A 16,057-nucleotide genomic window follows, 5' to 3' on the forward strand; every position below is an offset into this window, starting at 1 on the left:
ACTAGTGAATTATGGTCTATGCATTTATTTAGCATTCCCATACAAATGCAATGTAAAGATGCCAGGCACACCCTCCCATTCACACTGTGCATTGTTGTGCCAATGTCTTCATTTTGATTGCCAGGTAGACAATGGTGAGGCCATTTAATTTACACTCCCATACAAATGCAATGTGACGATGCCCGACACACCCTCCCATTCACACTGTGCATTGTTGTGCCAATGTCTTCATTTTGATTGCCAGGTAGACAATAGTGAGGCCATTACATTCAAATGCAATGTAATGATGGCAGACAATAATTAGTATCACATGCTCAATGCTGTAGAATTATTTGATTATAATGACATGTTATTTTTCTGCTCCTAGACATCCTGCACATGGTTGTGTGTAAAGAGGAGGATTACACTGAACAGGAGAGGAGCCCCCGTCTGCTCCAGGAGGAACCAGAGCCTCCACGTATTAAACAGGAACAGGAGGAGATACTACTGTCTGATGGGCCGATGTTGACATTACTAGCAGTGAAAAGTGAAGTCGATGACCAAGACATCTCTTCACATTGCTGTGAAGTTAATGTTGAACTTGAATCTGACATTGATGATTGGCAGGAGACCAGTGGAGGTGAGTCTATGTTAAACTCAGTGTGGGGAAAACTGGGAGTTTGCATAACGACTAACTAGAACTAAACAGTGGTATTAATGCTCCTAAACAAGGATTTGATGGAAGCTTTTCAAGTTGTATCTGTACCATTTATAACCTGTGTGTGCTTGCTTGCGTTCGTCCGTATGTGTGTGTGTGTGTGTGTGTGTGTGTGTGTGTGTGTGTGTGTGTGTGTGTGTGTGTGTGTGTGTGTGTGTGTGTGTGTGTGTGTGTGTGTGTGTGTGTGTGTGTGTGTGTGTGTGTGTGTGTGTGTGTGTGTGTGTGTCAGGAGTGAGGGCCCAGTCTTCCCAGTCTCTGGTCTTCTCCTGTTCCGAGTGCTCGTACGCCCTCACATCCCAGGTCTTCCTCCACAAACACATCAGGAGGAGACACTTCGACCTCTACTGCCAAATGCTGAGGAATGGACAGATCACCTCGTCAGCCTGTCAGCAAGGCACTCGCAAACCTGTGACCGCCACAAAACGAGGACACGACACTCAGAAGAGGCAGCAGCTGAAAAAAACCCACGTCTGCAACCAATGCGACAAGACTTTCGGTCTTGCGAGTAAATTGAAAAAGCACCAGCTTCAAGTTCACAACGTAGAGAGACAAAGACCATACCATTGCACGCAGTGAGTCATTCAACTGGCCGAGCAGTCTAAGCACACACGAACGCATCCACACACTGGAGAGAAAACTTTCTGTTGTAACTCAAAGCTCGTCGCTTCGCGCTGCGTTTCGAGCTTGTAGATCTGCTACTTTTGATGCTTTTGTGTGACGCTCTAGTGTTATCAAGTAGGGTGTTGTTAACTTTTAAAAAAACCACACAAGGTTAAAATATGCAAGGAATAGAAGAGGTTTCTGTATTATGTGAATGATGTAACATGGTAAAATGCATAGCTTTATAGATGTTATTTTTGTCATGTGACAGCTTCGCTCGAGTCTGTCTTGGTACATTGATAGTCTCATTATTGCACCGTATATGATTGCTATAGGCTATTCTGGGATCCCTTCACTTTTCGGGTTTTGATCCGGTCAGAAGCGGAAACAACTTTACGTCATTTTGTAGTTCTCAAAGGACTACAATTTGGCCGGGAAGATCAAACCGGATTCAGTTTTAACCCAAAATAATTCCCCTGCGCTCAAGGACATACTTTTAGGGGCTACCTAATACACCCCTTGATGCGGTGTAGTTTTGCTTTTGGAAAATGTGTTTGGTATATGGATCTTTTAGTCCCAACTTGAACGACTGGCAATACTGCACTAGGCTAGTCGAGCATAGGGATTGGGGAAACAAACGGGGGGAACTAAAACAAAGCGACGCCGCTTCTTCTGCTTGTAGTTTCCGCCTAAACCGGATCAAACGAACCGTTGTAAACGATCACCAGGCTTATGCTGAAAATGGGGTCAAATACTTTGGGAAAGATATGGAAAAGTTTAGAAAATTCATTGTTAAAAATGAAGCCTTGTTTTGTTTTGTGTAATTCATTGACCTGGTTGCTGGTCAGCAGAAGACTCGATTGAGTCTCTGCTAGTGCTGGCCATCAAATATTTGGCTCAGGAATGCAACAACAACCATGGAATCAAAACTGTCTTTCTGAATGTAAAATCATAGTCTGCATTTATCATAGAAATAATATTTACATGCTTAAAGGTGCATTAAGTCATGTTTTTGTTAAAATACGTTCTTGCATTGCTCTATAGAATATTATACTAATCATTGCCAGATCAGAGGTTTTGTTCCATAACAAAGGTCTCCCCAGCTCTTTTGTAATCAACAATGCATTTCCAGGTCAGTATAAAAGTATCCAATCAGGAGAAGTAAAATTGAAAGTGGTGAAAAAAAAAAAAAAAAAAAAATGCACGTGGTACTTTATCAGTGGTTCTCAACCTGTGGGTCGGTGGTCGGGTCCCCAAATTATTTTTTTTAGGGTTAGGGTTAGGGTTGGGGGGGGGGGGGGGGAGCGGCGCTCGGAGGCCCGCCAGGGACCACCGGGGACCCCCGGTGGTGGAGCGGCGCCGGCCAGAGTGGTCCACAGGCCCGGTTTTCGGGGCCTGGGGCCACTCTGGGGGTCCGCGGGGGGGTCCGCGGGGGTCCCCGGTGGTGTCATCGCGTGCGGGGTGGCGAGCCGGTCCCGTGGGTACCAGGCTCGAGGCCGAGGCCCAAACGGCGGTTGAGCAGGCGCCTTTAGCGTTTTCGAGCTTGGGTATCCGCTATGCGGTGGACGGGCTGGGTTTGGCCGTTTCGGCCGGGTTTTTTCGGGCTGCGAGGGGGTCCACGGGGGTCCCCGAGCGTGGGGGACCCCTCGGGGACCCCCTGGGAGCCGGCCCCGTCCCTGCAGGTGGCTCTGGGGCCGAGCTGTGGCCTTATATGAGATACTTTAATGGTTTCCAGTGGAAATAAGCTTATCCAAAATTCACTGCGCATTAAGTAGTGTAATTACGGTAGCGTTCACTCCGCCCCGCCGCGTTCAATGAGCCGAAGCCCCGATCCAAAATTCACTGCACATTAAGTAGTGTAATTACGGTAGCGTTCACTCCGCCCCTTGCCGCGTTCACTCCGCCCCTTGCCGCGTTCTGCAATCAGGTATACTTGGTTTGCCCTGGACCCAAACTAGTGAAAATAGCATATCTTCTTCGCCACGTTGTGAACTTGTCTATTTTAACTACTTATTTAATATGATTATTTAATATTTATGGAATTTCCCAGATCTGTCTGCTTGTCTAAAATGTATTTTTGGTCCTAGTCCGTAGGATAATGACCAGATTTTAGTTGAATCGTTCACTTTCTCATACAAGCGTGAAAATTGGTACACTTGTACAGTTTGGGGCCCTGAACATTTTCAGATATGGAGCCATCGCAAAAACGCCCCCTGGTGGCGATGGCGGCCATTTTACTTTCCGCCATTACCAATTAATGTATTTTACATCATAACTCCTGAACTAAACATGATAATACCGAATATATGAGGTCTAGACCTATGTTTTGATGGTCAAGGATTCCATTGATATCATGTACAACATCATAAACTGTTCAGGTGAATAGTTAATGGTCATTTCGGTGATGTTTTGAGGTAGTCTGCTGGTTTTGTTCGAACATTTTTCACTTTTTCATAAAAGTATGAAATTTGGTACACTTGTACAGTTTGGGACCCTGAACATTGTCGGATATGGAGCCATCGCAAAAACGCCCCCTGGTGGCCATGGCGGACATTTTAATATCCGCCATTACCAGATAATATATTTTGCGTCTTATCTCCTGAACCATACATGATAATGGAGAAATGTGATGTCTACACCTATGTTTTGATGGTCAATGATTCCATTGATAATGTGTACAACATCATAAACTGTCCAGCTGAATAGTCAATAGTCAATTCAGTGATGTGAGGTTTTTAAGAACTTTGATTACATTGTGTTTTTTCTAGATATATATACATTTGCATTTGTTATATTGTTGATGATGTACTGACATATTATCTTGTTTATTATTGTGATGTTATCTGCTTATTGTAAGTCGCTTTGGATTAAAAGCGTCTGCTAAATGCCTAAACTGTAAACTGTAAACTCTATGTGAGATGGAAATCACAATAATTCGTGTCTGTTGCATACATGTTGTTTTAGAGTTTTAGCTTTGCCCCTGATAATACAGTGAGAGCAGAGCAATATTCAATATGACAATAACAAATTAGCTTTAAATAATGTATTATTATTATTATTATTAAAGGTTTATTTAAAAGATTTTATTTCAGAAATAGTTGGTTTTGTTGTTGTTAGAACATTTTGGTTTCCTTGTCTTTCTAATTGATTTCTTAAGCACATATATTTCATTTCATATTTTTCCTAGTATTGATTTCATGTTTCATGCATGTTTTTTTGTTTGACTGATTTATTGTTGTCGTTGTTGATGACAATGAATATATTCTTCAATCTTCACTGTCTTCTTCACAGCCTCCTCCACATTGACACTATGCTGTGCACTAAGGAGGCTTTTTTGCATTTATTTGCAGCCTTTCTTGCAGCCACAACTCAAGAGCTCAAGAGCTTGGCTTGCCTGTGGAAGAATTGACCACAATGGTCTCCAATTAAGTGGGTACGTCCAACCCTAGTCTGTTGGAGATGGTATATCTGGTGCCACCTCAAATGTTTGTCCCCAACAGTGTACTCCTTGGTACACTGTTATTTTGAGGTGCTGCAACAGTGCATCCTTAGTTGGGGGTATATGCCCCATCACTCTTCCTTTTTTTGTGAATAATTCAAGATGAGCTTGATTGATGTCAAGTTGGCTGCTGGTGCGATCGTAGGCGAGAATCCAGCCTTTGTTAGCCTCCTGGTTGGTCCCTGACTGACCAACCAGCAGGCTCTAACTGCCTTGTCCCGCCCTGGTTCCGCCTTTTTTATGTTGAATTAGCTAAAACATAATTTTTGGAGAAACAAAAACATTTAAAAACATGCTGATTCACTATGCTGCCACTGGGAGGCTCTCTCCATTCCGACATGTCGCCACTCCGAAATGGACTTCTTATTGTCGGAGTGGCGACACTCCCATGGGCCTAAGGTTTAGGGTTAGGGGTAGAGATAGGGTTAGTGTCGGAATGGAGACATGTCGGAAAGGAGACATGTCGGAGTGGAGAGACTGACCCGCTGCCACTGAGCAGCTCCAATTGACTGAAACAAAGTTTGAAATTAGAATTGAGCACACAGAATAACAATATGAAGCAACTGAATTAACATGGCAGTGGATGGAATGTCCCACTGAATGTCCCACCAAGACACAGCAACCAATGGGTGTGGAGAGGGGCAGGACAATGGGCGGGACTTGACAAAGGGTGAATTGTGTAGCGTTCCATAACGGAAATGACTTGCTCTGGAATTGGTTTTAAAGCCTTTGACAGAGCCATGAAGGCCTCTGTTTCCATGTCAAAGGCATTCCAGGTTTCCCATGCTTTCTTCTTTCCCCTGGTTGCAAATGCAGATACTGTGTCACAGCCAGCAAAGGCATGGAACACAGGAAGAGCCATGGATTTGTCAGGAGTGGACCCAGAGTTTTGGCAATCTCATGGGCAGGTATAGTGTCTGAAGTGTCTTTTTTTACAGTCCCAAATGCCACCCAGCAAGCTTGGTCTTGAGTTATTCACAAAAAAGGAAGAGGAGAGCAACTAAGCACCCAACTAAGGATGCACTGGTGCAACAACTCAAAAGAGCAGTGTACCAAGGAGTACACTGTTGGGGACAAGCATTTGAGGTGGCACCAGAAATGCCATCTCCAACAGACTGGGGTTGGACAAACCCACTTGATTGGAGACCATTGTGGTCAATTCTTCCACAGGCAAGCCAATCTCTCCTTCAGCTCTTAAGTTGTGGCTGCAAGAAAGGCTGGCAGGGGCATTACAAATGCAAAAAAAAATCCTAATAGTATAGCACAGCATAGTGTAAATGTGGAGGAGGCTGTGAAGGAGACAGTGAAGATTGAAGAATAGATTCATCATCATCATCATCATCATCATCAACAACGACAACAATCAATCAATCAATCAGTCAGTCAATCAATCAATCAATCAGTCAGTCAAACAAAATCATGCATGAAACTTGAAAACAATACTAGCAAAAAAACATGAAATATATGTGCTTAAGAAATAAATTTGAACAAGACAATGAAACCAAATGTATGCAACAGACGCAACATATTGTGATTTCCTTCTCACATCACTGAATTGACTATTAAATATTCAGCTGGACAGTTTATGATGTTGTACACATTATCAATGGAATCATTGATCATCAAAACATAGGTGTAGAAATCACATATTCTGTATTATTATGTATGGTTCTGGAGATAAGACGCAAAATACATTATCTGGTAATGGCGGATATTAAAATGCCCACCATGGCCACCAGGGGGATTTTTTGCGATGGCTCCATATCTGACAATGTTCAGGGTCCCAAACTATACAAGTGTACCAGGTTAGATACTTTTATGATAAAGTGAAAACAGTTTGGACAAACATTCGGACAAAACCATTGGACTACCTCACAACATCACCAAATTAATCATTAACTATTTTTCTGAACGGTTTATGATGTTGTACATGGTATTATTGTAATCATTGACCATCAAAACATAGGTGTAGACATCATCTATTCTGTATTATCATGTTTGGTTCAGGAGTTATGATGCTAAATACATTAATTGGTAATGGTGGAAAGTAAAATGGCTGCCATGGCCACCAGGGGGCGTTTTTGCGATGGCTCCATATCTGAAAATGTTCAGGGCCCCAAACTGTACAAGTGTACCAAATTTGACGCTTGTATGAAAAAGTGAACGATTCTCGTCACTATCCTCCAGACTATCCGTGAACCACCTCATAATGTGAAACTGACCCACTGTTTGAAAAAGTGCGCTGACGTTCTGTGATCGACTACTCATGGCTGTTCATTCCTAGTACATTCGCAGTGATGAAGCGTACTACTGAAGTTGCAGTTGCTACAAGCTAAGCTCAAGGTAGTGTGTTGTTATGGTAGTGTGTTATTATTCATATAAAGAACCCGGTCAAAACTATATCATGCTGTCAGAAATGGACGGGTCTTCACTCGACGCAAGACGCATTTTGTAGAGCGAGAGGAGGAACGTTTCGTTGTGCCAGACTGCCAGTAGTTGTTGCTAACGCTAGCATTATTAGCACCGATCTACAAGCTTCCAACGTCTTTTTCTATAAACACGTGTTTTCTAATTTATGGAACAAATCAACATGTTAAAACAACATATTGGTAAATAAAAATAGATGGATATTATTTCCCGACCCACAGTTTGGGAAACAGTGATCTAGACAGCAGAACATGATTGAAGTAGCCTATCTAACATATAATTTAGCGAATGTCTGTCTGTCTGTCTGTCTGTCTGTCTGTCTGTCTGTCTGTCTGTCTGTCCCAGCGTTTCTCCTCGGTGGCTGGACCAATTGATCTGAAATCGCATCACCATCAGCATATGAACACACCTGACATAACTGTGAAGGCCGATTGTCACTTTCACAAATCGTATGCTGTATATTCGCATTTTTATGCTGTATCTATATCTATTTAGCCGACAGTACCTTTTGTGACCACACATGTTAAAGGAGTAGTTCACCCCCAAAATGACTTTTTTTCTATTGATTACTCATGCCATGGAGAGTAGAGTTCAATAATATTTTTAGTTTTTTGTCACATTCCTAAGACATAAATGTGATAACAATAAATTTACCCCCATTCATTTCGGATGGTGACCCGTTTCGAAACGGGTCACCATCCGGAATCAATGGGGGTAAATTTACTCAAATCAAAGTTTTGTCTTAGGAATGTGACAAAAAACTAAAAATATTATTGAACTCTACTCTCCATGGCATGAGTAATCAATGGAAAAAAAGTCATTTTGGGGGTGAACTACTCCTTTAAGGGAGGGGCGCTGTTGTTCAGGCCATGCACAATCACACACAAACCCACACACACACACGGGGGGGGGGGGGAAGTGTGTGTGTGTGTGTGCGGGCGGGCGGGCCCTGTTACAGATGTTGTCCAAAAATCATGCAGATCGGTACACAGTATCTCTGTAGCCGTTAAATGGAACGGGTATTTCTTACATTGATGCTCCTACATATTATCATGCAAGCACCAGTTAAAGTTACTTTCCATCCCTCATATACTGTGTGCACAGTGCACATCCCATAACCCACCCACTGCAAATCATTTCAGAGCTCATATCTTTGAACGGGTAAGGGCTAGTTTATTATAAGTTTTGCATAGGAAAAGGTACAGTTTCATGACTACACAGTTCACTGATACAAGGTCAACGAAAAGGAAACTCGGGTAAGGCAAGGCTTATTTCCATGGACTTCCTTCTCTTGAAATCGTAACATTGAATGACAGATGGATAGAACACAGTAGGCCTACTATGCAGTAGATATTTATCAGAAAGCACTTGTATGGTATTAAAACAAAAAAATGTAAATAACAAAGGGGTAAGTTTTAGGCTAGGTTTAATTGTTACCAGTTTCGAGCGGCTCTAAGTGTTTTTTTTTCCCCAGGGCGGTTTTAAAGGATGTTAGGGATTGGCACTCCTTTAAGGCCTTTGGGTGTTCTACATTTTCGTGCTCCTAGAAGGAGAATGAATGTGACCCCTTTGAGTTGAATCTGGGTTGAACATTGATTGAGGTCAACTAAAAGGAGATCCTAGTAAGCTTAACGGCTTATTTACACAGGAACCACTTTATGTATATCATATAACATTGAAAGACAGATGGATATAACACAGTACTTTGCATAGGATAATATCAATTACAAAAGCAGAAAAGGACAATAAAATAAACTGAAGAGGGCTTAGTCTATTTACAAGTTTTGAGTAGCAAACACTCCTTTAGGGCTTGCGCTAGGGCATTCCACAAATTTGAGCCCTTTTTAGAGCCAAACCTGGGTTGAACGTGATTAGTGGGGCTGCCTCTGCCCTCTGGTGTTGTGGTTATGGACATCCTTGACGTTTAGGAAGTATTTGTTCCGGTACATGGATATATTATCTTCTTGGTGTAGTGTATCTTGTACACCAGGCTCTTTGCAAGATGCTGTACTATGTGAGCCCTGAGAAGGAAGGCCAAGCAGCACCCTAACAGTTTGTTTTGGGCTGTTTGGAGTTTTAACTTTAATATAAGGCAATTGGGGCATCGCAATACCATACGAGGATTCCATAGTCTAGCAGGGACAGAATAAGTGCACCTCCTAGAGTCTTCCGTATTTTGCTATTGACCAGCGGGGCGACCCTCTGCAGGAAACGCATTCATTGGTTGACTTTTGAGCTGTGGTCACACCGTCTCCTATACGTGGCCGTGTGTGTGGGTATGCGTCCGTCCGGCCGTCCGTCCGTCCGTGTCTGTATGTAGCCTACAGTACCTTTTCTGACCACACGTGTTAAGGGAGGGGCGCTGTTGTTCTCACACACACACACACACACACACACACACACACACACACACACACACACACACACACACACAGGGGGGAAGGGTGGGTCAGCAAGATGGATGGATGGATGGATGGATGGATGATGGATGGAGGATGGATGATGGATGAATGGATTGATGGATGGATGATGGATGGATGATGGATGGATGGATGATGGATGGATGGATGATGGATGATGGATGGATGATGGGTGGATGATGGATGGATGGATGTTGGATGGATGGATGGATGGATGATGGATGGATGGATGATGGATGAATGGATTGATGGATGGATGATGGATGGATGATGGATGGATGGATGGATGGATGGATGGATGATGGATATATATATTTGTTTTGCTGTTGCGCAGCCTCCACGACCACCGCTCGGTTCACACGGGTGTGTTTTTTCTTATTACCTTGGTCGTAATTTTTTAACTGGAAAGGTTGGCCTCTAACATGATCTGTGGGGCGCCACCCTGTAGACAATATGCCTTCCAGTTGGTTCCAAGATTTCTAGCGGAAGTGCTGCGTTTAACGGAAGTTACGTTGGGGGAAAACCGGGGAAGCTCACTTCCGGGGAAGCTCACGCGGCGGAAGTTGAACGCTTTCTGCCTTATATTGTCACCAGGCTTTTCTCTTCGCAGATGAGTAAAGCCTGGCTACGTGAGGCTAGTGGGGCCTCTGGTGTTGTAATTGTGGACATCCTTGACATTTTGAAAGTATTTTTGGTAAATGGGTATCATAAGCCCCTTTCCGACTGCAGCTTTAGCACCACACTACACCACACCAAACCGCACCACATAAAAATATCTACACTTTCCATTACACAAAAGTACCCCAATATACAATTGTACAACTATCCTAATTATAATACACTATAATGGATTATAACTGTGGTTTTACATTATAATTACAATATATTACAATGATAATTTTTAATAGATTATAATAGTGGTTATAACACAATAGAATCTATTATCATGTATATTATAGGGGTGTCTTCTAAAAATCGACGAATCGACGCGTTGTTTTAAGCCCCGGGAATCGACGCCAATTGTTTGAGTCGAAGCGAAAATATATATTTTTTTTATATCACCAGTTAGCCTACTACTGCCAGTACTGCGGTGCACTGCTGGACTGGTGTGGTGTCATGTACTTCCAATGAGAAGTAGCAATTGGCGAACAGTTATTTATTGTCTCGCACCAGCGTCGGGTTGAAAAGTGAGACGGAACGGCCAGAACGGTTCAGACCGCCGCTTCGTTAAAACATTCAGAGCCGGGACAGTGTTCCGTTAAGAGGAGGAAGCACGCTGTCAAAATCCCATATTAAATAACCTGCCACAGCACAAACGCGCGTCCACGAAGTAGTAAACAATCTTCTAAAGTCAAATTAACATACACAAGTGTAGGCTACAAGTTACATTTTCTAATTAAAGTGCTTCTGAATTGTTCCAGTGTTGTAATCCATGATGAATGATTGTGTTTCGCTGTGTTTGCGTCCATGACATGTCCACACTGCTGGCTCAAAAAGGAGCTGTGCCTCCACCTGTTTATGATCCTTTTCTGAAATGAATCCGTTCTCGACACTGACTCATTACTCTGTCAGTGCTCTGTGTCCCGCGACTGCGGACTGGATCCCATCGTTCATTTAAAAGAGCCGTTCAAGAGAGCGGAATCGTTCGCGAATGTCTCATCTCTACTGCACGCTGCCGAGAGACGGGGCAGAGTTGAAACAGCGGAGATGTTTTATTTGTTTTAACGGTGTGTTATAACTATGGTTGTACACTGCTATGCAGATAACATTTGTGCTCGCGCACCGATATCACCGAAAACACTGTGTATTCAATTCATCTCTTAATGTATTATTCTATTATGTTGACGTGGTTTAAAGCAACACTTTTTTTTTATTTTTTTTACACAAAGTAGACTATAAAACGATTCGTCGACGCGTCGGATTAACCCCCGCGACTCGAGTCGACTTCATAAATCCTGTGTCGAAGACAGCCCTAGTATATTATCATGTATTTATATTAACTATGTCATGGTGGTCTAAATGAAAAGTCAGTGAGTGATCAGTCATTATGAATTGTTTGGCCCTGTTTGGCTTAGCTCAGACCTACTCTGGATTGGATACCTTTTAGTACCACGTTTAGTACCACTTTCACACCACTCTACACAGGTCCTTGTAGTAGAAAACCTGGCACAAGTGGGCGGTGTGGTGTGGTGTTGGGCCATGTCAGTGGAAATGGGGCTTTATTAGTGGTGTAGTGTATCTTGTACACCAGGCCCATTGCAAGATGCTGTACTCTCTTGTCTATTCCGATTGGTTGATTTCTTTAATTAGCTTTGTAGTCATCATTTCGGTGGATAGATAAGCCTCAAGGACCTTTTTTGTTTTATTACATTGTTACCTATTTTGATTGTGAAGTTATCGACCTTGCTAAGGTTATGATTTGATCCAAAGAGAATGGATTCGGTTTTGCCCAGATGTATCGATAATTTGTTGTCATTGAGCCAGGTTCAGATCTTATTTAGTTAAGAGCTAAGGGTCTTTTCAACCTGCAAGATATCCCTGTCCGAGACAAGGAGAGCCGAGTCTTCTGGGTTATTAATGCATCTGTCTCGTACTGTCTGGACGCACCCTCGCTGGGAGTTTGTTAGAGGCTCATGTTACACAGAAGTTACAAGTGCTGCTTCAAAGCCTCACCCGACCCAAAGCCCGACAGATACGTAAAGAATTCGGCCCGTTAATATGAGCGCCTAGCATGACCATGCCGCTCTATTTGCCCAAATCCACCTCGTGCTTGATTTGGTCATTCAAATAGAGAAGGCATGTGTCTGTGGAATGGGATGCTCTGAAGCCAGATTGGAACTCATAAATCATTTTTTTCTCTTTTCTCCAACAGGAAACTGCTGCGAAAAGATGGAGCAGCTCAACCTCAAAGCACCGTCACCGCTGCTACTCAGTGGAAACCTGGCCGAGAACTGGCGCTGGTGGAAACAGCGTTTTCAACTGTACTTTACGGCCACTGGAGTGATCAAAAAGGACGAGAACGTTAAAGTCTCCATACTGTTACACACTATTGGAGAAGACACCTTGGATGTGTTTAACACATTTACGTTTGACGATGGCGACGTCGTGAAAATGGACACAGTCCTCAAGGCGTTTGAAACATACTGCAGCCCACAGAAGAACGTTATTTTTGAACGGCATCAGTTCTGGTCTCATGCCATGGCAGATGGGACAACAGTGGACAGGTTTGTCGCAGAACTGCGCCAGAAGAGCAAAGACTGTGAGTTTGGATTAAGTGAGACTGACAATATAAGAGATAAGTTGTTGTTAAGCTTGAATAACGCCTCCTTGAAAGAGAGGCTACTAAGAGACAAGGATTTAACCCTTGAGAAAGCAGTAAGCTTGTGCAAAGCTTCAGAAGCTGCAACGAGCCAGATGCAACAAGCTATGCTAACAACACATACTGTCGGTGAGTTACATGCGCAAGCCATGGATAGAGCTCCAGTTCAAACAGAGAAGAGGACATTCTACAAAGACAGAAGGACAGAAAAGAAAAACAGAGGTAAGATTGCTCCGCTGAACATGCATTTGTAGTTCTAAACGGCCTTGTTGAGGACCAACACAGGTGTTTAAATTTATCTGAACACCCGTGTTGGTCCTCAACATGGCTGGTGTAGTACTACAAATGCAACCCATGAATAGTTGGTTTTGATAATATGGTATTAATGTAAGGTCTTTTTAATGGTGATTTCCACAGTGCACCACAGGGAGAGGTCTACAGTGTCTAGAGAGATGGCCTCCAAAAAATATTCAACATTGTCAGAGCAACAGCCAGAGACGGACCAGGGATTTGGGCCGTTTGATGCGAGGATGCAACCTGTAGTGAAGTTGTACAAGATAGGTATGTAAAATGTGCTGTCACGATTACAAATTTAGGTTTGCAATTAATCGTCAATCAAATAGGCCTAATTGTGATTATGGATTTAATTGTGTGTTTGCATTGACACCGACAAATTACCCCTTAACACTTGGGCTGCCATTATTTTGGTAATTATTTGGCTGTAGAGCGCCACCATTCACTATTTTGAAGAGCCCTGGAAGTCACGATCGTGTCCATGTTGTGGAAATTGACAGTTTTAAAACGGATGTCAGTTTGTTTACTTTCGGTTGCGAAACTAAAACCCTAACCGTGGCCAATCGTCACGGCCAAGTGTCAACGTGAAAAAAAAGTGGTTCTCTGCGTTCTAAGCGTTTTTGGAAGTAGATTCTTAGAAAAAGCTGTTTCTTTGAAGCAGCAATTAATAGGGGCCTATGGAGATTACATGCTTCCTGACCAGGGGTCCAGTTGTCTGAATTTAAAATGAAGCAAAGAACTAAAAGTTATATGATTGGCCGCTAGTTGCGCTGTTCTTCTGGTACCAAAAGCAACATGTTCTCCATAGGATTCCATTCATTTCCCCTGAACCTGAAAAAATGAATGGCTGATTTTTTTGGGGCACCAGTAAACCACATCCACTGCCCTATACAGTTGCTATCTGCACTATAAACAGTTGAAGGTACTATAATTTATATGTTTTGGTTAAAATTCTTGTTAAAAATAATTCTTGTTTACAATAATATTAATAAATACCCAATGCAATGATAATGTTTTTATAGGAAATAGAAACATATCACTCCATCTTTAAAGTCCTTATTCATTTGCTTCATGTCAGACCAGTATATCGAGTCCAGACTGCAGGTGAAGATGAAGTCTCCAGACTCAGCCAGAGCTGTCTCTATTAAACAGAAGGAATCTGAAGACCTCCAACCCCTCAGTAAGTGCCATGTTCTCTCATGTGCTCTTTCTTTTTCTCTCCTTTTGTTTATTTTGTCCTTTTTAATGGCTGTCTCTATCTCATTTTCAGTACATGATAATCTTGGCAAATACATGTTGCGTGACAGTGATAATATGCCAATATTCCAGCTGGGGACGCTGTGGGTGCTGGGGGCATGTTCCCTCTCCTCTGCGTCATCAGTGTTTTAGATGTATCAGTATGAATAATTTGAATAGATCCTTGTTTTCCCATACAGTCAGGATTTTAATTTCCATGCTAACATGTAAAGGCCTAATGTAAACATAATGGCCCTCATTTATGAACGTGGTGCAGATCAAAATCTTGGCGTACACCGAAATGTAGGCAAGTCTCGACATTTATCATTTCAACGTGACGTTAGCGTAGGGTAGGATCAAATCTCACGTCAAGTTCACAGGTGGTGTAGGAATCATCCTACACCACTTTGTTCTATTGTAGATTTGCGGAGGAGCATTGTCTAACTATCTGACGGGCAATGGACCCATGTATCCACTGGAAAATGTATAGCCAACACAATAATAAATAATCCTGTGAAAATAGAACATTTTATAAAAGCATATAGCTGGCTACATCATGGACATGCACGCCGATTTTATTTCCAAGTTACAATGACAACTGACAAGCAATTAAAATCTAGTGATATGGAAGCAATGTAATATTAAGTGCTTTAACAGCAGATCTGGCTCAGAACAAGCATAGATACGAACGCATGTGAGAGCATTTTCGGGACCAGCGCGGTGCCGCTGTAATCTTAAATGTTTGTGGACCGTGAGCCTCCAATTTATACAGTGACGTTAGACCTTTATTAAGGATAGACCATGAAGATCCAAACCTGGCTGTGCCCAGCCCAGTGCACGCTGTGGATGATTTATTTGGGGGGCCACGGCCCACCGGTCAGATGGCCAGCCTGTGCGAGAAATATACATAATTGCTAGTTTAAGCACTCAAAGGCGCATTACGCTCGTCGCCGATATTGGGTTAAATTAATATCCAAACGTAACCGTGGGATCTCTCAATTTATACAGTAGCTACTGTAGGCCTACACTATGCTGGATTTAATGATGAAACCCGACACTCCACCACCTGTGCCCACAGCTCACCATCTTCCCTGCGGGCGCTGTGAATTTATTTTTGCCACCCACGGAGATCGGAGTTAGAACCATCCCCTCATACTAAATAATAGCAGCTGGCACTCCAGCCAGCCTTCATCCATCAATGCTTATAACCTATTTCATTCTTCAACCAATGCATTCAGATGACCTTTAGTTTCCAGGATATCTGTCATTAACGTGGCGAGCCCGTGATATCATGGCCATGGGGAATTATGATTGATTGTAATCAAATGAACGCGCTCTGTCTGCGCACGGCACGGATATGGTTTAAATTAATATCCAAAAGGTATGGCAGTGACTTGTGTCATTCATGTCGGCTGCAGTGCTATATCCCTCCTTGTCAAGATTGTACCGTTGGTTATCCCACATTTCCCCGGTCAAAGATTGCTGGGTAAACTACGAAAAATGCTGCTGTTCCAAGTAGTTGCGTGCGTGCATGCGTGTGTGTGTGTGTGTGGTTTGGACATGAA

This window comes from Nannobrachium achirus (assembly GCF_963921795.1).
Source record: "Nannobrachium achirus genome assembly, chromosome: 19".
In the NCBI taxonomy this organism is placed as follows: Eukaryota; Metazoa; Chordata; class Actinopteri; order Myctophiformes; family Myctophidae; genus Nannobrachium; species Nannobrachium achirus.